We start from the raw sequence: 27,422 nt of genomic DNA, 5'->3' as shown, positions 1-27,422 counted from the left end.
CTGTTGTGTATGGGAACCCCATGCTGTTTCTTTTTAAGATGTAGATGTTTCACCCATATCTCTTTTCCTGCCAATTAATAGTCATTTAGCAAGCGATAGCCCATTTAACCTTATTTACACCTGGCTGAGGTGTCAGCCTGCCCTTTGTTTCTGAAAAAAGAAAAGGAGTACTTGTGGCACCTTAAAGACTAACCAATTTATTTGAGCATAAGCTTTTGTGAGCTACAGCTCAAAGCTTATGCTCAAATAAATTGATTAGTCTCTAAGGTGCCATAAGTACTCCTTTTCTTTTTGCGAATACAGACTAACACGGCTGTTACTCTGAAACCTTTGTTTATGAGGAACTGGTCTGGCCACTCCCCAGACTTGGAAAATGTCTTAGTAACACCATATGGTGGAATCTTATAACTTTACATACAATGTTGCTACACATATTTTACCAGGACAATAATGACCAGCAAATTATGAGTTTTCAAATGATAATTCACAAGGTGTATTTCATACAAAGATGATTACAATAATGTGCAAAGGGTAAATACAGAAGTACAGACCAGGAAGAAGTAGCATTTAAAAGGGATCCTGTTACTGTATCTTTAAGAGCCTGGGACCTGAAGTCTTGCAGAGAGAGAGTGAGTCAAGGCTTTCTTCTCACTCAGTCAATAAGGAATGAGCTGAGGGTATGTCTACACTACGGAATTAGGTCGAATTTATAGAAGTCGTTTTTTTAGAAATCGGTTTTATATATTCGAGTGTGTGTGTCTCCACAGAAAATGTTCTACGTGCATTAAGTGCATTAACTCGGCGGAGCGCTTCCACAGTACCGAGGCTAGAGTCGACTTCCGGAGTGTTGCACTGTGGGTAGCTATCCCACAGTTCCCACAGTCTCCGCTGCCCATTGGAATTTTGGGTTGAGATCCCAATGCCTGATGGGGCTAAAACATTGTCGCGGGTGGTTCTGGGTACATATTGTCAGGCCCCCATTCCCTCCCTCCCTCCGTGAAAGCAAGGGCAGACAATCGTTTTGCGCCTTTTTTCCTGAGTTACCTGTGCAGACGCCATACCACGGCAAGCATGGAGCCCGCTCAGGTAACCGTGGTAACCGTCACCATATGTCTCCTGGGTGCTGGCAGACGCGGTACTACATTGCTACAAAGTAGCAGCAACCCATTGCCTTCTGGCAGCAGATGGTGAAATACGACTGGTAGCCGTCATCGTCATGTCCGAGGTGCTCCTGGCCACGTCGGCCGGGAGCGCCTTGGCAGACATGGGCGCAGGGACTAAATTTGGAGTGACTTGACCAGGTCATTCTCTTTAGTCCTGCAGTCAGTCCTATTGAACCGTCTTATGGTGCGCAGGCAGGCGATACGGATTGCTAGCAGTTGTACTGTACCATCTTCTGCCGGGCAGGCAAGAGATGAGGATGGCTAGCAGTCGTATTGTACCATCTTCTGCTGGGCAGGCAAGAAATGAGGATGGCTAGCAGTTGTACTGTACCATCTTCTGCCGAGCAGCCATGAGATGTGGATGGCCTGCAGTCCTTCTGCACCGTCTGCTGCCAGCCAAAGATGTAAAAGATAGATGGAGTGGATCAAAACAAGAAATAGACCAGATTTGTTTTGTACTCATTTGCTTCCCCCCCTCCCCTGCCTAGGGGACTCATTCCTCTAGGTCACACTGCAGTCACTCACAGAGAAGGTGCAGCGAGGTAAATCTAGCCATGTATCAATCAGAGGCCAGGCTAACCTCCTTGTTGCAATAAGAACAATAACTTAGGTGCACCATTTCTTATTGGAACCCTCCGTGAAGTCCTGCCTGAAATACTCCTTGATGTAAAGCCACCCCCTTTGTTGATTTTAGCTCCCTGAAGCCAACCCTGTAAGCCGTGTCATCAGTCACACCTCCCTCCATCAGAGCAACGGCAGACAATCGTTCCGTGCCTTTTTTCTGTGCGGACGCCATACCAAGGCAAGCATGGAGGCCGCTCAGCTCACTTTGGCAATTAGGAGCACATTAAACACCACACGCATTATCCAGCAGCATATGCAGCACCGGAACCTGGCAGAGCGATACCGGGCGAGGAGGCGACGTCAGCGCGGTCACGTGAGTGATCAGGACATGGACACAGATTTCTCTGAAAGCATTGCCCTGCCAATGCATGCATCATGGTGCTAATAGGGCAGGTTCATGCGGTGGAACGCCGATTCTGGGCTCGGGAAACAAGCACAGACTGGTGGGACCGCATAGTGTTGCAGGTCTGGGACGATTCCCAGTGACTGCAAAACTTTCGCATGCGTAAGGGCACTTTCATGGAACTTTGTGACTTGCTTTCCCCTGCCCTGAAGCGCTTGAATACCAAGATGAGAGCAGCCCTCACAGTTGAGAAGCGAGTGGCGATAGCCCTGTGGAAGCTTGCAACACCAGACAGCTACCGGTCAGTTGGGAATCAATTTGGAGTGGGCAAATCTACTGTTGCGGCTGATGTGATGCAAGTAGCCAACGCAATCAAAGATCTGCTGATATCAAGGGTAGTGACCCTGGGAAATGTGCAGGTCATAGTGGATGGCTTTGCTGCAATGGGATTCCCTAACTGTGGCGGGGCCATAGATGGAACCCATATCCCTATCTTGGCACTGGAGCACCAAGCCGCCGAGTACATAAACCGCAAGGGGTACTTTTCAATAGTGCTGCAAGCTCTGGTGGATCACAAGGGACATTTCACCAACATCAACGTGGGATGGCCGGGAAAGGTACATGACGCTTGCATCTTCAGGAACTCTGGTCTGTTTCAAAAGCTGCAGGAAGGGACTTTATTCCCAGACCAGAAAATAACTGTTGGGGACGTTGAAATGCCTATATGTATCCTTGGGGACCCAGCCTACCCCTTAATGCCATGGCTCATGAAGCCGTACACAGGCAGCCCGGACAGTGGTCAGGAGCTGTTCAACTACAGGCTGAGCAAGTGCAGAATGGTGGTAGAATGTGCATTTGGATGTTTAAAGGCGCGCTGGCGCAGTTTACTGACTCGCTTAGACCTCAGCGAAACCAATATTCCCACTGTTATTACTGCTTGCTGTGTGCTCCACAATATCTGTGAGAGTAAGGGGGAGACGTTTATGGCGGGGTGGGAGGTTGAGACAAATCGCCTGGCTGCTGGTTACGTGCAGCCAGACACCAGGGCGGTTAGAAGAGCACAGGAGGGCGCGGTACGCAACAGAGAAGCTTTGAAAACCAGTTTCATGACTGGCCAGGCTACGGTGTGAAAGTTCTCTTTGTTTCTTCTTAATGAAACCCCCCCACCCATTGGTTCACTCTACTTCCCTGTAAGCTAACCACCCTCCTCTCCTCCCTTCAATCATTGCTTGCAGAGGCAATAAAGTCATTGTTGCTTCACATTCATGCATTCTTTATTCATTCATCACACAAATAGGGGGATGACTACCAAGGTAGCCCAGGAGGGGTGGTGGAGGAAGGAAGGAAAATGCCACACAGCACTTTAAAAGTTTACAACTTTAAAATTTATTGAATGCCAGCCTTCTCTTTTTTGGGCAATCCTCTGTGGCAGTGTGGCTGGTTGGCCAGTGGCCCTCCCACTGCGTTCTTGGGCGTATGGGTGAGGAGGCTATGGAACTTGGGGAGGAGGGCGGTTGGTTACACAGGGGCTGTAGTGGCAGTCTGTGCTCCAGCTGCCTTTGCTGCAGCTCAACCATACACTGGAGCATATTGGTTTGGTCCTCCAGCAGCCTCAGCATTGAATCCTGCCTCCTCTCATCACGCTGCCGCCACATTTGAGCTTCAGCCCTGTCTTCAGCCTGCCACTTACTCTCTTCAGCCCGCCACTTACTCTCTTCAGCCCGCCACTTCTCCTCCCGGTCATTTTGTGCTTTTCTGCACTCTGACATTATTTGCCTCCACTCATTCGTCTGTGCTCTGTCAGTGTGGAAGGACAGCATGAGCTCAGAGAACATTTCATCACAAGTGCATTTTTTTTTCTTTCTAATCTTCACTAGCCTCTGGGAAGGAGAAGATCCTGTGATCATTGAAACACATGCAGCTGGTGGAGAAAAAAAAAGGGACAGCGGTATTTAAAAAGACACATTTTATAAAACAGTGGCTACACTCTTTCAGGGTAAACCTTGCTGTTAACATTACATACACACCACATGTGCTTTCGTTACAAGGTCGCATTTTGCCTCCCCCCACCGCGTGGCTACCCCCTCAACCCTCCCCCCACCCCGTGGCTAACAGCGGGGAACATTTCTGTTCAGCCACAGGCAAACAGCCCAGCAGAAACGGGCTCCTCTGAGTGTCCCCTGAAGAAAAGCACCCTATTTCAACCAGGTGACCATTAATGATATCTCACTCTCCTGAGGATAACACAGAGAGATAAAGAACGGATGTTGTTTGAACGCCAGCAAACATACACTGCAATGCTTTGTTGTACAATGATTCCCGAGTACGTGTTACTGGCCTGAAGTGGTAAAGTGTCCTACCATGAAGGACGCAATAAGTCTGCCCTCCCCAGAAACCTTTTGCAAAGGCTTTGGGAGTACATCCAGGAGAGCTGCGAATGCCAGGGCAAAGTAATCCTTTCACATGCTTGCTTTTAAACCATGTATAGTATTTTAAAAGGTACACTCACCGGAGGTCCCTTCTCCGCCTGCTGGGTCCAGGAGGCAGCCTTGGGTGGGTTCGGGGGGTACTAGCTCCAGGTCCAGGGTGAGAAACAGTTCCTGGCTGTCAGGAAAACCGGTTTCTCTGCTTGCTTGCTGTGAGCTATCTACAACCTCCTCCTCATCATCATCATCTTCTTCGTCCCCAAAATCTGCTTCCGTGTTGCCTCCATCTCCATTGAAGGAGTTAAACAACACGGCTGGGGTAGTGGTGGCTGAACTCCCTAAAATGGCACGCAGCTCATCATAGAAGCGGCATGTTTGGGGCTCTGACTGTTCGCCTCTCTGGTTTTCTGGTAAGCTTGCCTCAGCTCCTTAAGTTTCACGCAGCACTGCTTCAGGTCCCTGTTATGGCCTCTGTCCTTCATGCCCTGGGAGATTTTGACAAAGGTTTTGGCATTTCGAAAACTGGAACGGAGTTCTGATAGCACGGATTCCTCTCCCCATATAGTGATCAGATCCCGTACCTCCCGTTCAGTCCATGCTGGAGCTCTTTTGCGATTCTGGGACTCCATCATGGTCACCTCTGCTGATGAGCTCTGCATGGTCACCTGCAGCTTGCCATGCTGGCCAAACAGGAAATGAGATTCAAAAGTTCGCGGTTCTTTTCCTGTCTACCTGGCCAGTGCATCTGAGTTGAGAGTGCTGTCCAGAGCGGTCATAATGGAGCACTCTGGGATAGCTCCCGGAGGCCAATTCTGTCGAATTGTGTCCACAGTACCCAAATTCGACCCGGCAAGGCCGATTTAAGCACTAATCCACTTGTCAGGGGTGGAGTAAGGAAATCGGTTTTAAGAGCCCTTTAAGTCGAAATAAAGGGCTTCATTGTGTGGACGGGTGCTGGTTTACATCGATTTAACGCTGCTAAATTCGACCTCAAGTCCTAGTATAGACCAGGGCTGAGAGAAGGGAGCCTCCTCCTTCATAGCAGGGCAGATGCCTTCAGACACCGAAGGGAGTAAAAAGACACCTGCAGCACCCTGAATTAACAGAGAGCAGACACCAGCAGCAGAAAGCTGCCAAACCCTCTGAGCCTGAGGATGAAGTGGGATCAGCTTTGGGAGATAAAAATTGCAACCAGGAGAAGAGCTGGGGCTCCTGCCATAAGAAAAAGATACAAAGTGAGAGAGAACCCTGAGGGGAACAGAGCCGAGAGGGAAGGCTTCAGGGAAACCCAGAAAGCCAGTTTATTTGGGACTTTTTGTTGTGGTTTTTGTAATAAACAAGCTCTAAGAAGGGTGTTATTGAATCAAAGTCAAGAGTGCCTGAAGTGGAATTAGTGGCTTCCTGATAACTGATGCAGGGAGAACATGCAGCTCATACTAATTCATCTGAGGGTGCAATAGGACAGGCACACCCCACAACAGTGGATCACAAGATTATTAAATTAATACACTGAATGGTGCTAGCCAAACTGATATTGACTGCTGCAGCTTGTTGCCTCTTTCAACAAGACAAATTATACTTATAGCATAGATCAGTGGTTCCCAAACTTGTTCTGCTGCTTGTGCAGGGAAAGCCCTTGGCCTGGTGCAGCGAACCACGGCCACTGGGAGCCGCGATAGGCCGAACCTGCGGATGCAGCAGGTAAACAAACCGGCCCGGCCGGCATGGGGCTTTCCCTGCACAAGCGGCAGAACAAGTTTGGGAACCACTGACATAGATAATGAAGTTAGAAACACACACCTGTAGCGCACAGCTTTCCATTCATAGATACCTGGTGTTTAAGGCCAGAAGGGACCATTAGATCACCTCTGACTTTCTGCATATCAGAAGCCATTAAATTTCACTCAGTTACCCCTGTATTGAGCCCAATAACTTGTATTTGACTAAAGCATATTTTCCAGAAAGGCATCTTGTGCTGATTGGTAGAGAGCAAGAGATGGAGAATACCACTTCCCTTAGTAGTTTGTTCCAATGGTTAATCACCCACACTCATAAAATATTGTGCCTAATTTCTAACTTCAATTTGTCTGGCTTCAGCTACCAGTTATTGGTTCATATTATGCCTTTCTCTGCTAGATTAAAAAGGCTTTGTTATTTTCGGCTTGTGAAGGTACTAGCACACTGTACTCAAGTCATCTCTCACTCTCCTTTTTTTTTTTTTTTTTTTTTTTGTAAATTAAACAGATTGAGCTTTTGAAGTCTCTCACTGGAAATTTTCAGCCCTTGAATAATTGGTGTAGCTCTTTTCTACACCTTCTCCAGCTTTTCAACAACCTTTTTACATGTGGACAATAGAACTGCATGCAATATTCCAGTATCAATCTCACTGATGCCATATACAGAAGTAAAATCACATCCCACTCATTCTTTTTGTACTACAGATGTAAATATCATTTTAAAAGTTAACTGTTTAAACGATTAAAATTATATTGTTTAACCAGTTAACCACTTAAAGATAGAGGGGCTGGGGCTCCTCTGCATGGCTTGGGGTTGTGGCTGCTCCGGCTGGCTGGCCCAGGGCTGGGGTCGCTCTGGCCAGCCTGTGGCTGGGGTCAGCTGGCCAGCACGGCTGGGGATGCTCTGGCCAGCTCAGGGCTGGGGGTTAATGGTTAGGGTGGTTTAATAGTAAGACTAATGCTTATTTGTAAACCATTTAACAGTTTAATATTTTACATCCCTAGTTTATACATCCAAGGACCATATTAGCCCTTTTTGCCACAGCATCCCACTAGGAGCTCAAGTTGAGTTGCCTGTCCACTATGACCCCTAAATCTTTTTCAGAGTCACTGATTTCCAGGTTTCAGAGTAGCAGCCTTGTTAGTCTGTATCCGCAAAAAGAAAAGGAGTACTTGTGGCACCTTAGAGACTAACAAATTTATTTGAGCATAAGCTTTTGTGAGCTACAGCTCACTTCATCGGATGCTCACAAAGCTTATGCTCAAATAAATTTGTTAGTCTCTAAGGTGCCACAAGTACTCCTTTTCTTTTTACTGATTTCCGGGATACAGTCCCTCATATTGTTGGTGTAGCCTGTATTCCTTGTACCTAGAAGTACAAACTTTTGTATTTGGCTATATTAAAAACACATCTTGTCTGAATGGGCAGAGCTTATCAAGTGATCCAGATCGCTCCTCTGATTGCCCAGTCTTCATTATTTACCTTTTTGCCAATCTTTGTATCTTCCACAAAGTCTGTCAGAAGTGATTCTATATTTACTTCCAAATCATTCATGGAAAATGGTGAATAGTGTTAGGCCTACTGGCGATCTCTGTAGAATCCCATTAGAACCACCCTCATCTGATGATGATTCCTCACTGATGATTACTTTTTGAGATCTGTCAGTTAGCCAGTTCTGAATCTATTTAACATGTACTCTCTTTGTATTGTATAGTGCTATTTTTTAAATCAGAATGTTGTGCAGTATTACATCAAATGCTTTCAATCCAAGTGTCGGTAAACATGCTAAAAAATCATATCAGATGCTAACTTAGAAAACAGGTCTTTTGGTTGGATAGCCATTGTCTAATTCACCAGGGCACAGTGTTTCCTAGCCATGTCACTGAGCCTCTGTAAGCTTTGGTTACTTCATCTGAAAAATTTGCATTATTGTTTTCAGGATCAGGACCCATGGCACTGGATGCCTAATCCCAGATCTAACCAGTAGACAGCACTCTGATTCTCATTCTTGTTTTATAGTATCTAAATCAGTGGTTCTCAAACTTTTGTACTGGTGACCCCTTTCACATAGGAAGCCTCTCTGTGATCCCCCTCCTTTTAAATTAAAAACACTTCTTTACATATTTAACATCATTATAAATGCTGGAGGCAAAGTTAGGTTTGGGGTGGAAGCTGACAGCTCGCGACCCCCCAGGTAATAACCTTGTGACCCCCTGAGAGGTCCCAAACCCCAGTTTGAGAACCCCTGATCTAAATAAAAATTAAATTATAATAACCTGCAGCGTCTCATACCTCCAAATAACTTTCAAGCACTGGTTCATTTAACTGAAAAAAACACAGTATTTTAATCATAGTTTCTCAGCATAATTCTTTTACCTAATTGCTGCATATGATGCATATATAATCTTCATGATACTGCACTTTAATGGCTGCATGGATTTAATTTTTGAATAATATGAAAAAGAAACCTGTGTCAAAATGCTCTGAATAGCTGATAATTTTATCTTGAAGAGCTATTGTCAAGGTGAGAAGGCACAGACACTGACACATCTTCCCATACTTGTCTTTTGCAAAGTCCAGTAATTCAGTAAAGGCCAAATTGAGAAGATTTCATCTTTATTTAGGTAAAACTTCCATTGAAATGAAGGACATCAGGCTTTGGCCATAAATGTCTTAATGCTCTATTTAAAAAGAGTATTATTTGTATTTCACTAGCCTCTGGAAGCCCCACTGTGCTAGGCACCATACAAAAACAGAACAGAAAAATGTTCCATGCTTGAAGGGCTCTAAAAGAGTGACACATAACCCAACACTAGTGAATAACCCTACAACAACAAACCAGTGGATACATGCTATGGGGGAGGAGAGGGAGGTGTAATTAGCTCCCAAGGCGATAGAAAAAAATAATATCAATTATGTTAAGAATTAAAAGTAAAGACTGTCTTGGAATAATACATTAATGAAAATTTAGTTTGCAGCACACAATGTAAAGCCACGGTAACCTTGCGAGAAAAATTATTGTTTCTGAAGCACCTGCTCAAACCCCGACTGCATTTATATATAAAAATTGGTTTCACAAAACATTAGGATTTAGGATTAACTTTCTACTGGGAAATCTATTTCAAGTTAATTGAATTCTGTTATGACAAAGAGGAAATGCATGCAAATAATTAATTAGAAACAAATTCAGGATAGAACATTAATACTTGATACTCAGTAACAAAGCACAAAGTAATATATGTAAAGGAGCATTATTCTGAGTCATGAATTTTTGTTAAAGAATTCTTTTCATTCCAATGAGAAAAATCACTGATAGCAAAGCCACATACTAAGGCCCTGATCCTGGAAACATTTATGCATGTGCTTAACTTTACAACAGCAAAGAGTTCTAAAGTTAAATATGCTCATACATGTTTGAAGGATTTGGGTCTTAAGAGACAACTATTTTGTATATAGAAGAAATCCTGCCTAAGTACTAATAATTTTTGCTCCTAAAAAACTGAACTTTCATGAAAACAGAAGAAATAGGTATAACAATCTGAAAATAGTCTAAATGTTCTGTCTGCACAATTGTAGCCTGTGTTGTGAATGACCGTATCAAAAGGTCTTTTATGAACAGAAATTTCTCCTTGTCCCTTGTTGTGTAGATTGCCTCTACTAACAAGTGAGGAGTGCTACTGGGAGCAGAGTGTGGCTTTTTAAAATCTATTTGACTAGAATGAGTGTTTTACTTTTGCAGTTTTATGGCCCTTAGTCTTTTCCCAGCACTAATCATGCAAGTAATGTCATAAAAAGTAACTTTTGTAAGTTTTAATCACATATATTTCAAATCTCAAATAGGCTGTTCAGACAATACACTGTTTAGAAGACCCTATTATGCTATGCAGTAGTGTGTGATGAGGAAATGCTACATTTATTTTAAGAGAGAAAGAAATCTGTATTTCATTTGTTACACTGCTAACTTCACTTTAGGTAATTGCATTCAGCTTTATTATTGCCCAGAGCAATAACTGATTGTTAGTTATTGAAGTTTGAAATGATTTTCTCATTTCCCAGGGGAATCCGGAGATTTACATGGTGCACAGCAGTAACTAATAGATATAATCTGGTCATAATGTAGCTATATAATGTGTTATTTACTTGTTGAGAACATGGATGTTGAACATTTTAACATTTCCTCAAGAAGTGTTGCAGATTTTACTCATGATATGTGAGTATTAAGTGCATTACTCTTACGTTCAGGGTTATTAAAATACCAGCAGCCATCACAAGGTATATATCAGTGGAGATAACACACTTGTACATACAAAAATTAATGTAAAATTGGTTATATTTTTCATTTAATTTGTGTACACATTAACAAAATAACCCATGATAAGTAAAATCTAATTTAAAATAAATACGTATGGCTCTGCTTATTATACAAACAACGTGAAATTCACATCAGGACTTCAAAGCAGGTTTTAGGTAATGCAGAAGTTCTCGTTCAGGAGTGAATTTCACCCGCAGTGATTTTGAGAGATTTTGATTGCTTGTTTGAATGGTGTCTGGGTTCCAAACTTTCCCTAAAATAATCTGAGGAGGGGGAAATCAGTAATTGATCATATTTATTAACATGTTCAAATTATCTGCTGCTCAGTTCAATCAGATCAAGTAGAATCCTCGTAATTGGGATATACCAGTGGACAGCCTATAAACACAGTTAAGAAAAAGGGTCTTTTCTTAAAAGAAATTATATAGCTAGATAAATATAGACTTAAACTAAAATTAAGAACATGAGAAAAAATTTAAAACATTTACTTCATTTCTTTTTTATATTTACGTATTACTTCTCTTAAAAGGTTACAAAATAGATTTTCACACCTAGGTCTTGATCCTGTAAACAGTTACACATGTGCTTAATTTTACTACCCAATGGAACTCCTCATGGTAGTGGAGTTAAGGACATGTGTAAGTATTTTCAGGATCAAGGGCCTATTTAGCACCTGGTTAAATATCACTTAATAATAATGAATAAATTTCATCTAAGCAGGGGTTTTGCTAATTCTTTCCCCATTTGCTAATTCTGTCCCCATTAAGCAGCAATAATTGCAATCAACTATCAGAGGGCTAAATTTATTTTTTTTACTTCTTTAAATATCCATTTTGTTCACTAGATACCTTCCAATAAGTTCTCTTGGAGCTGTCCCAATAAAGTGTCCATCCCAATTAAATTTCTTCTGGTTAAATGGAGTATAGAGTCTAAGCACATCTTCCATTTATTTTTCTGTCTGATGCATTCTTTCATCTCTCCATCTCTACCCCCACAAGCTCACTTTTTGAGGTTTTTGCCCTACTGCTGAAAATCTTTCTCCTGATACAACACCTTGATTCATGAGGTCAAGCAAACAAATTCTTCTACCATATATGCTTGTCTATTAGATGACAAATTTAAGAGGCATTCAGTGCAATTTTTCGGTGGCCATTAATTATACACAAGGTCAAGCCATTTCTGCAGAGAGGATTTAAAGATCACCCTTTAGCTGATACCAGGAATTTATTGTATCAGCCTCAAGGAAGATGCAGTCTGTGAGGATGATGAAGCTAGAAAAAGATTATGATTATAAAAAGGACAGTGATATTTATCACATACTAATGGAAAGGGATTTAGCATTGTTTGATGATTCTAACTTATCGATTGTATGAGCACACAAATGCTAGCATTTTGTATTATCAAAATTAAATTATACATAATAATATCTTGTTCAGTCAGCTTTTGTGGGCATCATCTTGTTTATACATGGATCAGTAATAGTTGTTGTTTCTAGAACATTAAATATTGGCTTATATTCAAGTATATAGAATCCTAGAATCATAAGACTGGAAGGGACCTCAAGAGGTCATCTAGTCCAGTCCCCTGCACTCATGGCAGGACTAAGTATTATTTAGACCAGTGGTCACCAACCCGTAGATCGTGATCGACTGGTCGAACCTGGAGATATTTGATTGCGATCTCCAGCTGCTAAAAGTCCAGTGGTGTAGCGGGGCAGCCGCTAAGGCAGGCTCCCTACCTGCCCTGACCCCATGCCACTCCCAAAAGCGGCCAGTACGCCTCTGTGGCCCCAGGGGGCAGGGGGCCAGGGGTCTCCACGTGCTGCTCCTGCCTGCAAGCACTGCCCCCACAGCTCCCATTGGCTGGGAATGGGGAACTGCAGCCAATGGGACCTGCAAGGACGGTGCCTGCAGAGAGGGGCTGCGCATGGAGCCATGTGCCCCCCAACCCAGGGGCCACAGGGAAGTGCTGGCCCCTTCCAGGAGTGGCGTGGGGCGGGGGCAGGCAAGGAGCCTGCCTTAGCCCCGCTGCGCTGCTGACTGGGAGCTGCCTGAGGTAAGTGCTGCCTGGCAGGAGTCTGTACCCCAGCCCCAAACCTTGAGCCCACCACTGAAGCCAGCACCCCGTACTCCCTCCTGCACCCCAACACTCTGCCCCAGCCTGGAGCCCCATCCTGCACCCAAACTCCCTCCCTGAGCTTGCACCCCTCACTCCCTCCTGCCCCCGAACCCTCTGCCCCAGGCTCAGCCTGGAGCCCCCTTCCACACGCTGAACCTCTCAGCCCCAGCCCGGAGCCCACACCCCCTCCTGAACCCTAGCCAGGTGAAAGTGAGTGAGGGTGGGGGAGAGCAAGCGATGGAGGGAGGGGAGATGGAGTGAGTGGGGCAGGGCTTCAGGGAAGGGGCAGGATAGATCTTGGGTTGCACTTAAATTCAAAAAGTGATCTTGTGAGTAAAAAGGTTGGAGACCACTGATCTAGACCATTCCTGACAGATGTTTGTCTAACCTGCTCTTAAAAATCTCCAATGATAGAGATTCCACAACCTCCCTAGGGAATTTATTCCAGTGCTTAACCACCCACCAGGCAGTTGGGAAGTTTTTCCTAATGTACAACCTAAACCTCCTTTGCTGCAATTTAAGCCCATTGCTTCTTGTCCTATCCTCAGAGGTTAAGAAAAACAATTCTTCTCCTTCCTCCTTGTAACAATCTTTTATGTACTTGAAAATGGTTATCATGGCCCCCTTCAGTTTTCTCTTTTCCAGACTAAACAAACCCAATTTTTTCAATCTTCCCTCATAGGTCATGTTTTCTAGACATCTAATCATTTTTGTTGCTCTTCTCTGGACTTTCTCCAAGTTGTCTACATCTTTCCTGAAATGCGGCACCCATAACTGGACACAATACTGCAGTTGAGGCCTAATCAGCACAGAGTAAAGTGAAGGAATTACTTCTTGTGTTTTGCTTACAACACTCCTGCTAATACATCCCAGAATGATGTTCACTTTTTCTGCAATAGTGTTACACTGTTGACTCATATTAAGTTTGTGGTCCACAATGATCCCCAGATCCCTTTTGGCAGTGCTTCTTCCTAGGCAGTCATTTCCCATTTTGTATGCGTGCAACTGATTGTTCCTTCCTAAATTATGTATTTTGCATTTGTCCTTACTGAATTACATCCTATTTACTTCAGACCCTTTCTCCAGTCTGTCCAGATCATTTTGAATTACAATCCTAGCCTCCAAAGCACTTGCAACCCCTCCCAGCTTGGTATCGTCCACAAACTTTATAAGTGTACTCTCTTTTCCCTTATCTAAATCATTGATGAAGATATTGAACAGAACTGGACCCAGAACTGATCCCTGTGGGACCCCATTCATTATGCCCTTCCAGCATGACTGTGAACCACTGATAACTACACTCTGGGATCGGTTTTCCAACCAGTTATGCACCCATCTTATAGTAGCTCCATCTAGGTTGCATTTCCCTAGTTTGTTTATGAGAAGGTCATGCAAGACAGTGTCAAAAGCCTTACTAAAATCAAGATACACCATGTCTACCACTTCCCCCCATCCGCAAGGCTTGTTATGTGGAAGTTCCTCTTAAGGTTTTTTTCCAATAAAATTAGGTAACTTTATGGATGTGGCACTGGAAACTTATGAAAGAGAAATTTTATTTCAGTTACTCCGAATACTAACTTTACATTTTAAATAATAATAGTTTTACAAACAATTCTGTGAAAGATGGATTGGATTGTTATTTTGCCATTTACTACTAAAATGTTTATAACTGTAGTTTTGAAGTAGAGCCCTGCATAGGACTATTATTTTAAGCCCATTCCTGTTCCACCCCAGAATACCCACTCCCATTCCCACCTGCTCCTGCATTGTTTCTTGCATTTTCATCCTGCTCATATCCACAAAAACCTTAGATCCCACAAATCCCACAAGAGAGACACATTCCCCCATGCTACTTTAAAAAAAAACAACCCCAACAACAGTCAGTTAATATATTAAATATATAAATGGAATTCAGACACCATTTTTATGTGGTAAATTGATGAGAGTTTTAGTGTTTTCCCGCAAATTATCTCTGTCTGGTTTTTTTGTCCACCCACCCACCACAAAGTACATTTTACCCACTCCCGCCATGATGTCAGTGTGTCCTGCGGGACCTGCAGGATCCCAGTCCCGCTGCAGGGCTCTATTTTGAAGCTCTCTGGGATAGAGACTATCATTTCTTATATGTTTGTACATTGCCTAGCACAATAGGGTCCAACTTACTTGTGGTCTTTAAGTGCTCCTGTGATATAAATGTTAAATAATAATCGTTTTGAAGTCAGAAGCATTGGTACAAATATCTGTTATCTGAAGCCAGGTTAAGAAGAATAATCCTTGAATAAGAAAGTACAAATAGTTCTTTTAACATGAGGAAAAGCTGAATCCCCAGCTTTCTTAGATAAAATATTTCTCTTCAAGTATACTGAAAAATGGGAGTTTTTTTGTTAGGTAAAGTGATTGCAGTCTTACAACATGCACCAGTAATGCAAATACAGTGTACATGATACTTGAACAGACAAAATACCTACTGCTGCGTAGCGTAATAGTGGGAAACATGTTTTATTACAGCAGGTTTTCCTCTCCATCTAATATGAATGTTTTATTAAGGTTTCAAAGTATTCCTCATGGAAATGTTAAGAAGTTCATTCTTCTCTCAATGTACAGTGGATTTATGCACATTATTCACACTAAACCTGTCATAAATATAAAGAGAAGGGTAAACACCTTTAAAATCCCTCCTTGCCTGAGGAAAAACCCTTTCACCTGTAAAGGGTTAAGAAGCTAGTATAACCTCGCTGGCACCTGACCAAAATGACCAATGAGGAGACAAGATACTTTCAAAAGCTGGAGTGGGGGAGAAACAAAGGCTCTCTCTGTCTGTGTGATGCTTTTGCCAGGAACAGAAAGGAATGGAGTCTTAGAACTTAGTAAGTAATCTAGCTAGATATGCGGTAGATTCTGTTTGTTTAAATGGCTGAGAAAATAAGCTGTGCTGAATGGAATGGATATTCCTGTTTTTGTGTCTTTTTGTAACTTAAGGTTTTGCCTAGAGGGATTCTCTATGTTCTGAATCTAATTACCCTGTAAGGTATTTACCATCCTGATTTTACAGAGGTGATTCTTTTACTTCTATTAAAATTCTTCTTTTAAGAACCTGATTGCTTTTTCATTGTTCTTAAGATCCAAGGGTTTGGGTCTGTGTTCACCTATGCAAATTGGTGAGGATTTTTATCAAGCCTTCCCCAGGAAAGGGGGTGTAGGGTTTGGGGAGGATTTTGGGGGGAAAGACTTTCCAAGCGGGCTCTTTCCCGGTTATATATCTGTTAGATGCTTGGTGGTGGTGGCAATAAAGTCCAAGGGAAAAAGGAAAACAGTTTGTACCTTGGGGAAGTTTTAACCTAAGCTGGTAAAAGTAAGCTTAGGAGGTTTTCATGGAGGTCCCCTCATCTGTACCCTAGAGTTCAGAGTGGGGAAGGAACCTTGACAAAACCTAAGAAAAGCTACCCACATAAGTACTTAGTGCATCAAGAGTTGACTAGACCATTAATCCTTAGGGTCTTCATTACCCTTTCAGTACAAATCCCAGCTCCTTTCCAGCCTCTGCTCCTACCATTTCTATTGTCTTCCTCCTTTCCCATCCTTCCCACCATGGCAACACATTAGATGCTGTGGAACACTCCTTCCCCACTGCCTCTTGGCTGCCTGCCCTTTGTTTGTTTCTTCTTCCCCAGCAGATACTGACCCAAGCCACAAAATTTGGATCTAGATTCTGTGTCAAAATTTGTCAATGTTCAGAATGATTTCATTCCAGGATTCTGGCTCACACCCATCTCTGCACTCTGGATTCAGCTGCTGAGCATTTACTGTGGCCTATAAGTAAGAAAGACCCACCTATCCTGGTCTGTAGTCTCCTTTGTTAAAATGAAATATACAATTAAATCAAAAGTAAAAGCCAGTATCTACTTCTCATCCAAACCAGAAAATGAGCAACCAAAATACATGAAGTTCAAACAGTAACCTCCTCCCCTGGAAACATCTTCCTATATGGTTAACCTTCCTCCCCAAAAGCCAGGGTAAATAGTCAGGCCATGCCACGAATCCTGGAGTTCAACGGACCGGGGCTGTTTTGGACCAAATGATGGTGTATATTCATATTGGAGATCCATGTCAGCGGGTCCCTCTCTAACTGAGTGCACTTTCCCATAAGTGATGTGCTTTGTTTGTTCTGCTCATTGTATGCCAGCCTGATTTCACTACCTCATCTGCACCTGCACCAACTGTAAACAAAATCACCTGAAGCAAAATGACCAGGTATCCAATGGATAATCTGACATATTATTTTGTGATGGATCACTGCAGATAACACACCCTAAAAATGTCACATATCACACTAAAATTATATATCATGGAACTCCTATGCTGGATCCACAGTCAAGCCATGCTTATAGTCAGTAATTAATTAGGATTGAAAAGAAAACATTAAGGATTATTGCCAAAATTAAAATGCCCCAGTCTCACCAAGGCTTGCACAGCACTGCTCTTGCCTACACTTCTTCTCTTATCCCCTCCTACTGTTCTGCTGTGCTATACACTATGCTAGTTCTTGTTTCCCCCTAGTCTCTCCCCACAAATCACTCCACATCTTCTCTCATGTTCCTTCAGCGACCTCGTGATTCTGTGTTCATGGCTACAGATCCCTCCTCCAGGCTCACTATGTTTGGTTAGCTTCTGGGGATTGCCTTCATTCCACCTCTTCAGTTCTTTTGCTAATCCTGGCTCCCTCAAACTATTTAATATTAATATGTTACCTTATTTAAACATTACATTTAAAATGCTGTAATATCCAACCCCCCCAATATACACCACTAAAAATTTAAGCTCATGATGACTACATACAATAGCTTATCTCGTTTTTGTAATTGTCACTGTTTCCTATATCTTCATCTCACCCCCCCCAACACACATCTACATGCATACACATGCACATATGCTTTATTTGTCAACCCTGTGTGTGGTCTACATTGTAAGCTCCTTAGGACAAGGACCTGTCTTATTGTCTGTAAAGGACAACATCATGGACATTCTTCTAAATCTGGCACCACAGAAATAAAAATATGATTTGCTTTTCGCTTCCCTGAAATATATGCCTCAAATTTCTGCATTCACATTTTATATAAGCAATTCATAGACTCATAGATATTAAGGTCAGAAGGGACCATTATGATCGACTAGTCTGACCTCCTGCATAATGCAGGCCACAGAATCTCACCCATCCACTCCTGCAATAAACCTCTCACCTATGTCTGAGCTATTGAAGTTCTCTAATCATGGTTTAAAGACTTCAAGGTACAGAGAATCCTCCAGCAAGTTTTTGGTGTATAGCATCACATTTCTGCTTTCCAGTCATCCAAAACTATGTAAAATTTCCCTTCTTGTCATCCTGAATACATCATTCTATTCCATTTAGTTTCTATACCTTAGCTGACAGCAAGATCAGGCCCTTTATTTTGTATTGTCACATAAATTAGAAGGTCAGATTTCATTTTGTGTTCATTGTTAGCTATGTTACTGAACAAAGGGGAAATCAAAACACATGAAGTTTTTGCTAATGTATTAAACTATTTTTCTAACGTATTAACTATTAGCTGTCTAACCTGGTTAACCTAATCTTATTGAAACTCCACAACCCATCTGATTAATATGTCCATAGGCTATACACTCTCAGACTGGTTACCATTTTAATATTTTGGACGCACAGACAAATTGTACAGATAAACTAAATATGCATTAACCAATGATGACAGTAATGTGAATAATTTATAAACTGTATGTACATCATTTAAATAGCAATAACAATACAGAAACCAAAACCTATTAAAATCAACTTTTAAAATGAACTCCTTCAATGCTGTTTGACAAACCCAAATCATGTGCAAGGTCCTATTAGTAACTACTGCTTGTCCATTCTCCTTAAGGATACATTATTAGGATAAATTGTTATCAATCTGAGGCAGTGGAGGTTCCATCCACCGTTTTATCCATCAAAGTTCAGAGAATGAGTTGGTATCAGAAGAGCCTTGAGGTGACTGAGCTAATCTTTGCAGCTGAAGTAAAAATCTTTTGGAAGTTTCCCTCCTCTAATGCACCTACTTTGGAGTGTTAATAAGATTCCAATGATTTTTGCTGGTGTTTTGATTTCCTAGAAGCCATTTTAATAACATCAATCATTCTCAGCCCACACCCTGTTCTCAAGAGTAAGGGAACAGATGCTCAAGTGGCTGGATATTTGCTTTTCAGTGCAGAGGACCGTGTCTAATGTTTAACTTTTCTTTAAGCCATACTTAGCCTCTGCTCAAATTTGCACTAGAGTGCAACAACCTCGTGTTTCCTGCTATGGACCCTGAAAGGGCTTGTGGGACCAAGGCTTTCATATGGGACAATAATCAGTGATTTCACTAGACTTTTGAGAGGGAGGTTGCCAAACCTGAATCTGCTCACTCTTCATAAGTAATATTATCATTTATCTAAGAGCAAGATTTGTGTAGTCTTTAGTTTTAATGCAATGGAAGGTGATGTCATTAACAAAAATTTTACTAATTAAGAAAAACAAGCTATTTTTAAATGGATGTTATTGTACCCTCATTTCCAGTCATGATATTAAAAACCTCTGAAGTATACCAGCATAAAGTCTTAAACAGCATAGTATTGTTGTAAGCTTGAGTGCTTTGAGCCATCACTGTTGTATTTTTAATGAGGGAACATCACAATCCCTGGATTCACAGTGCTAAGGGTCCACACTCTTACATATGCCATTACAGTTTTCCACTCATATTCTGAATCTCTCACATAGCCCCATGTTGGTTTATAGCAAAAGATTAGAATTCTTTTAACTGTACCCTATTTAATTGCCCAATTTAAGAATAAAGCTGAACTAAATACAAATGCTGCTTTTCCAAGCTTTAGGGAACTACTATATGACCTTGTCAACTCTTGGAGGTTAACAAAAACAGCATTTTGCAGTTAAAGTGAGAATTTTTCCCTGTTGAAAATTGCCTGTTGTTTTTATTATTCTAAGAATTGGTCCACTGAACTTAGCACAGCCTCTTAGGTCTCAGTGAGAATCCTATGATTAATGAGGTAGCCATTAATGTCGGTAGATTGAACAACTGAAATCAGATTATATTAAAGTGCTTCCCAAACATTAGGGTCACATTAACAGTTTATTGAAACAAGCTGATAAAATTTAAAATGGTCATCTAATTCCCTGGGGTTCCTAATTGTTGCATGATAAATCACTCTGTAGAGAAATCTATTACAATGTTCCAAATGAGAAAATGTAATTTACTGTACCATTAGTAGGATGTTTGCAGCACTTTGGTTCTTTAGCAGGGGAGTTTTGCTAGAATAAGACAAACTTCCATACATGGGGGGAAACAAAGGGTTTCTTTAGGTCAAGATAATGCTTGTGGCTGGAGCTGTCTAAACTGTCTGAAGAATGAAGCATTTTATGAAAACAAATCACATGACACTGACTTGTAAACCTACTACTAACCATCCAGCATGAATGAGCACTCATCTATGTTTATTGTGCTACTGTCATGCTCTTGTATCATATATGGACTGGCAACAGACCTTGCCTATACACAATAGATGTGTTCATCGCAAGATCCAATGCTCTGCCAGGTATGGCTGAGGTTCATTTAAATGAGGTATTTCACATACAGTGCCACCTAGTGGCTGAACAGTATGATACAGCTTAGCATTCTATTACCTCTCCCCCTTTAAGTTCTACATTCCTGCCATTTACAATATTTACAATATCACTTTGTCTTTGAAGTTCAGTATGTATCAGTGTGAATCACACTGGTATTCTAATTACACATCCCAAACCCATAACAACTTGGTCATCTGGCTGTCCATTAGTTGCAACCACTGGCTGTGGTCATTTGGGAATCTTTGAGACATCATCTTCATGTTCTGCATTTGCCATCAGTAGAGTTTGGTCTGTTGGTTGTTTTTTCTCAGGAACAAACTATAGATGTAGATGGCTTTTGCTGAACTCTCTACTGTTGATCTTGATCACATATGATCTGGTGCTGAATTATTTTTCTTTATGACAGCTGGAGTTGTCCATCCCTTTGCTCCATCCAATTTGACATGAACACAACTCACCAGGCTCTAGACCTGGTAGTTCTCAAACAGAGTGATGTCTGTTGTAAAAGCTTCCATAAGCTTTTTGAGACTTTGTATATGATTTGGCTACTCTCTTCATGACTGCCCACTTTGGAGATAGATTATTTTCCAAAATTGGAACAGTAGTTCTGAGTTGTCTTCCCATCAAGAATTGTGCTGGACTATATCCAGTAGCCACTACTGGTGTTAATCTGTAACTCAGAAGAGCAAGGAATTCCTGCTGCAGGATTTTCTTAGTTATCTGTACATCTCTCTCAGCCTCTCCATCTGCTAGTGGATAATATGGGCTGCTAGTAATATGATCAAAATCACGTTTTGTTCAGAATGACTTAAATTCTACTGCAGTGAATTGTGGTTCATTAGCCATTACTAGTTCTAGAAAACCAAAGTGAGCAAACTTGCACTTCAGTTTCATGATATGTTATCTCTTTCAAGTATACTATTTCTATATACCTGGAAAAAAGTCCATTAGAACCAGGTACTGATGCCCTCTGAATCTGTGTAAATTTGCAGCTTGTCTCTTCCAAGGTCTCTCTGGTAGGGGTGTTTTGTACACTGTATGGTTCAGCATAAAGTTGATTTGTACTGGATCTTCTTTCAAAAGTCCAATATCATCAAATCCTCTGTCGAGTTCTTCTACCTTTCTCACAAGGCCCATCATGGCTGCCAGCTGTGACTGAGAAGGTTGTTGGTCTTTGATCACATACAAAGGCAAAAGTTATGCATTCAGAGTGTAAGTTGTTTCTGGGGTGAACTGGCCCATGCAGTTCAGAAAACCTCCAGAGCTAGTCAGAGCTGTGTCAAGTGACTTCAGCCCAGGGAGGGGTTGAAGGTGATTGTAATCCCCTTCTGACATGACTGTGATGTCAGCTCCTGAGTCAATTTTAAAGTCAATAGTCTTGCTATGAATATTCAGTTTCACTCTCCAAGTAGGCTTTATGTCATAAGTGATAGATCCCAGAAACAATGACTCTTGATTGTCTGTAATATGAATCAACTCCCTGACTACTTTGGTGTGGCAAACAGCTACAAAATATCCATATTTCGTGCATGTGTTAGATCATGTACCTCTGGATGGAGATGAATCATATCTTGAAATATGAGCTTTTCCACATGTTGTGCAAGTAGCCTGGAATTTGCCCCTCTGAGCCAGAGAGTTCTCTCTCTTTGCCTCAGGGGTTTTATGGTAATGGATTTTACAATTTTTAAGCTAGTTTCAGGTTTTTTCAAGTTTGTCAAGTTTCTCTAGATTTTGCTGTTTCACCACTTCAGACAGTTTTGCATTTGAATAGCTGTGGCTAGGGTTAAATCTCTGTTGTATAGCTGTTGGGAAAGGTTTTTATCTGTTAACCCAATAACCAGGCTGTCTCTGATATTTTCATGTTTGCATTCCCAAAAATCACAATTTTCAGCCAACGTATGCAGAGCCCTTATAAAATGTTCAACATTTCAAATGTTCGTGAATTCTCTGGTGAAAAATGCTCTCTCTGAGGTATAAAGTATGCATTAAACATAGCCAGAACCCTTTCAAAGTCATCTTTGTGACTGCCTTCAGTAAAGTCAAAGGATTTAAAGATATGCTCTGCTTGCATCCCCATAGCATAAATTAAAGATGATACCTGTATATCTCCAGTTTCTTTGTGCAGCTTGATAGCAATGTGAAATCTTGCAAAACATTGTTTCCAGTCTGCCCATTCTAAAGGTTTGTCTAAGCTGAAGTTCTCTGGGGCATTGAAGAGTGTCATGTGGATGAGATCCTACAACCTTTGACATCCTCAGTGCTCTGCTGCCCCACAGCCCTCCTGAAAACCTCAACTTTGTCCCAGGACTTTACATTTCTTAATGACCGGTGAGTCAAAATGTGCCCAGGGGTTTCATCCCCACTGTGGGCTCCCATACCTGTGCAGCGGGTCTGCCCCACCTTCCCATCTCCTGTCTCCCAAACCTGTGCCCATGCCAAGTCTCTCTATTGCCCTTTTCAGACCCCTCACCCAGGGATACCTGAAATTGTTGCAAGAACTGCAAATTAGTTTGCAGCAGCTGTGAATTCATTTCCCCACCAGTGGGGGGCACCCCCCAAATGGGACTGATATGGCTTCTGGGACTCCCACTCCTAGTACCAGCCTATTTATTATCCCACCAGACCCACTCCTGTCCCCCCTTGAGTAAATTCTCAGAGGAACAATTTGAGCCCAGACCCTGCTCCTCACTGAGGCCCCTGCAACTACCACCAGTTGCCGCACTGTGTGGCAGGATATCACACTGTGCCACTTGTCCCTGCAACCTCTATCTGTTGCGATCACACTCACCCCTGGACTCAGCATCACTCCTATCTCCTGCGTTCAGTAGAGAAGAACGTCCCAGTTCTGGGCAACCCAGTACATTTCAGAAGCCCTGTAATGTGTTCTGTGTCGACACGGAGCCATGTTGCTTAATGTGGCTGGATCCTCTGCTCTCTGCTCCCTTGCTGGCTACCTGGAGAAAGTGCTTCTAACACCAGGGCTTGCACCTTTAAAACCCTCTGCTCTTACATTCCTAGGGGATAAGTCCCATTTTTATAAGTTATGCCTCATATTATTACAGTACTTCTCTCTACTTTTTCAGTTTGTTTACTTTGTGTATTGTGAGTGCTCAATATATATATATATATATGTGCTCAACCTTATATATATATGTTTTGTTTCAGTGGGTCTGTTCACATGTATAAAGTTAAGCATGTATGTAGTAAGAAAATGTGATTATAAAACCACTAAAATTGGCAAAGGGACTCAAGCAGGATCCCTCTAAAACAGACAGGCTAAGGGGCCCTATTGAATCAAGGCAACCTGAGGCAGGTTCTAGAGGCCATGCAGTTTGTCCAGAAAATAGAGTTTATTTAGTATTTTCACCCATTATGAATAGAAATAAGTCGAAGTCACAAAGTGTGACTCTTTACTTTTCTAAAGTTCAGAGGGACCCAGTATTTTATCTAGATATATAGATACTAGAGTGATGGGCACCTTGTAAATGCTTACAGAGTGACAAAGATCCCCGGGTCCTACACATGCCTATAACAACATGTGGTGTACCTCATTCAGTGCACTGAATGCCCTAATAATAAATATGTGGGTGAAACCAGAAAATCACTATGCTTTCAAATGAACTCAAACAGAAAAATACCATGTCACCTGTGGATGAACACTTTTCACAAAGTGATCGCTCCTTATCTGACCTCTCAGTCCTTGTCCTCAAAGGAAACCTTCAAAAGACAAGCCTGGGCAGTTTAAATTCATAACTTCACTAGACACTAAAAATCATGGTCTTAATAAAGACACTGGATTTATGACTATTTACAATAATCTGTAACCCACTAATTCTTCCTTTTTTGTCCTATGACTGCACAGGTGTCAACGGGTCACTTCACCTTCGATGGTCTCTCTTACAATATGCTTTAACTACTTATGCTAAACAATCTGTTCCACCTTATATTTAGCTGTGACACTGATTACCTTTCCCAGACCTGAAGGAAAGATCTGTGCAGCTGGAAAGCTTGTCTCTTTCAGAAACAGAAGTTGGTCCAATAAAATATATCACCTCACCCAACTTCTCTCTACAGAGTGACAGTCAGTTAGTTTGATTCAGGAGGGGTTCTTGTGGGCTCACTACTACTCATTATGATCATGTTAATACAGTTTTTGCCATTCCTTCCATACAAACATATCTTTCTCTTCATTAATGTTGCAATGTGTAGCAGTGTGGATTTAGTTCCCACCAAAATTATCTGAAGACAGAGAGTGGGGGAAAAAAGCTCAATTCCCTCTAATTTATAACCATAAAAATCTACTAGAAGTGATGACTTATAATGCTGATATCAGATACTGGCCTACTGCAAATATATGCCTGGTTTAAAAATGTATTGTTATAACAACCACATAATATTTGACTCACACTGTACATGCAAGGGCAGCCTGTTCATTCCATATATTCTTAGGGCCTGATAAAGGGAGAGTTTATTATTAGTAGAAGTAGTATTTACTGTAGCGCCTAGGAGTCCTAGTCATGGATAAAGACCTCATGCTAGGCACTGTACAAAAATAGAACAAAAAAACTGTTCCTGCCCCAAAGAGCTTAAAATCTAGGTACAAAACAAGTGAACAGATGGATACAGACGGAGAGGGAAGCATAAGGGGCCGTGCTCCTCTTGACGTGCTGCTCACAAACAGGGAAGAATTGCTAGAGGAAGTGCAAGTGGGTGGCAACCTGGGCAGCAGTGACCAGGAGATTGTCGAATTCAGAATCCTGACAAAAAGGAAGAGAGGAAAGCAGCAGAATACAGACCCTAGACTTCAGAAAAGCAGATTTTGACTCCCTCAGGGAACTGATGGGCAGGATCCCCTGGGAGGCTAATATGCGGGGGAAAGGAGTCCAGGAGAGCTGGCTGTATTTTAAAGAAGCCTTATTGAGGGCGCAGGAACAAACCATCCTGATGTGCAGAAAGAATAGCAAATATGGCAGGCAACCATCTTGGCTTAACAGAGAAATCTTCAATGAGCTTAAACACAAAAATGAAGCTTACAAGAAGTGGAAATTTGGACAGATGATCAGGGAGGAGTATAAAAATATTGCTGGAGCATGCAGGGGTGTAATCAGGAAGGCCAAAGCACAATTGGAGTTGCAGCTAGCCAGGGATGCGAAGGGTAACAAGAAGAATTTCTACAGATATGTTAGCAACAAGAAGAAGGTCAGGGAAAATGTGGGACCCTTACTGAATGTGGGAGGCAACACAGTGACAGGTGATGTGGAAAAAGCTGAAGTACTCAATGTTTTTTTGCCTCGATCTTCACAGACAAGGTCAGCTCCCAGACTGCTGCACGGGGCAGCACAATGTAGGGAGGAGGTGAGCAGCCCTGAGGGGTGAAAGAACAGGTTAAGGACTATTTAAAAAAGCTGGGCATGCACAAGTCCATGGATCTACTGTATCTGAGTATGGATCTAATGCATCTGACGGTGCTGAAGGAGTTGGCTGATGTGATTGCAGAGCCATTGGCCATTATCTTTGAAAATTCGTGGCAATTGCAGGAGGTCCCAGATGATTGTGAATCGTCAACTATAGTGCCAATATTTTAAAAAGGGAAGAAAGAGAATATGGGGAACTACACACCAGTCAGCCTGACCTCAGTCCCTGGAAAAACCATAGAGCAGATCCTCAAGGAATCCATTTTGAAGCACTTGGAGGAGAGGAAGGTGATCAGGAACAGTCAACATGGATTCACCAAGAGCAAGTCATGCCTGACCAACCCAATTGCCTTCTATGAGGAGATAACTGGCTCTGTGGATATGGGGAAAGCAGTGGATATGATATATCTTGACATTAGCAAAGCTTTTGATATGGTCTTCCACAGTATTGTTGCCAGCAAGTTAAAAAAGTATGGGGCTGGATGAATGGACTATAAGGTGGATAGAAAGCTGGCTAGATTGTTGGGCTCAATGGGTAGTGATCAATGGCTCCATGTCTAGTTGGCAGCCGGTATCAAGCAGAATGCCCTAGGGTGTCTGTCCTGGGGCCAGTTTTGTTCAACATCTTCATTAATGATCTGGATGATGGGATGGATTGTACCCTCAGCAAGTTTGCGGATGACACTAAGCTGCAGGGAGAGGTAGATACACTAGAGGGAAGGGATAGGGTCCAGAGAGACCTGGACAAATTGGAGAATTGGGCTAAAAGAAATCTGATGAGGTTCAACAAGGACAAGTGCAGAGTCCTGCACTTAGGATAGAAGAATTCCATGCACTGCTACAGGCTGGAGACCAACTGGCTTAGCGGCAGTTCTGCAGAAAAGGACCTGGGGATTACAGTGCATGAGAAGCTGGATATAAGTCAACAGTGTGCCCTTGTTTCCAAGAAGGCTAACGGAATACTGGGCTGCACTAGTAAGAGCATTGGTAACAGATTGAGGGAAGTGATTATTCCCGTCTTTTTGGCACTGGTGAGGCCACATCTGGAGTATTGTGTCCCGTTTTGGGCCCCACACTACAGAAAGGATGTAGACAAATTGGAGAGAGACAAAATGATTAGGGGGCTGGGGCACATGATTTATGAGGAGAGGCTGAGGGAACTGGGCTTATTTAGTCTGCAGAAGAGAAGAGTGAGGGGGGATTTGATAGCAGCCTTCAACTATCTGAAGTGGGGTTCCAAAGAGGATGGATCTAGGCTGTTCTCAGTGGTGGCAGATGACAGAACAAGGAGCAATGGTCTCAAGTTGCAGTGGGGGAGGTCTAGGTTGGATATTAGGAAAAACTATTTCACTAGGAGGGTGGTGAAGCACTGGAATGTGTTACTTAGAAAGGTGGTGGAATCTCCATCCTTAGAGGTTTTTAAGGCCCGGCTTGGCAAAACCCTAGCTGGGATGATTTAGTTGGTGCTGGTCCTGCTTTGAGCAGGGGGTTGAACTAGATGACCTCCTGAGGTCTCTTTCAACTCTAACCTTCTATGGTTCTATAAATACAGTCAGAGATACGGTTCAGAAGAAGGGGTATAAACATCTAACACAGAGATAAGAGGTAGAGGGAGAAGAGAACGGGGACTG

Source organism: Lepidochelys kempii, chromosome 2 (genome assembly GCF_965140285.1).
Source record: "Lepidochelys kempii isolate rLepKem1 chromosome 2, rLepKem1.hap1, whole genome shotgun sequence".
Classification (NCBI taxonomy): Eukaryota; Metazoa; Chordata; order Testudines; family Cheloniidae; genus Lepidochelys; species Lepidochelys kempii.
Note: the sequence above shows the minus strand (reverse complement) of the source record.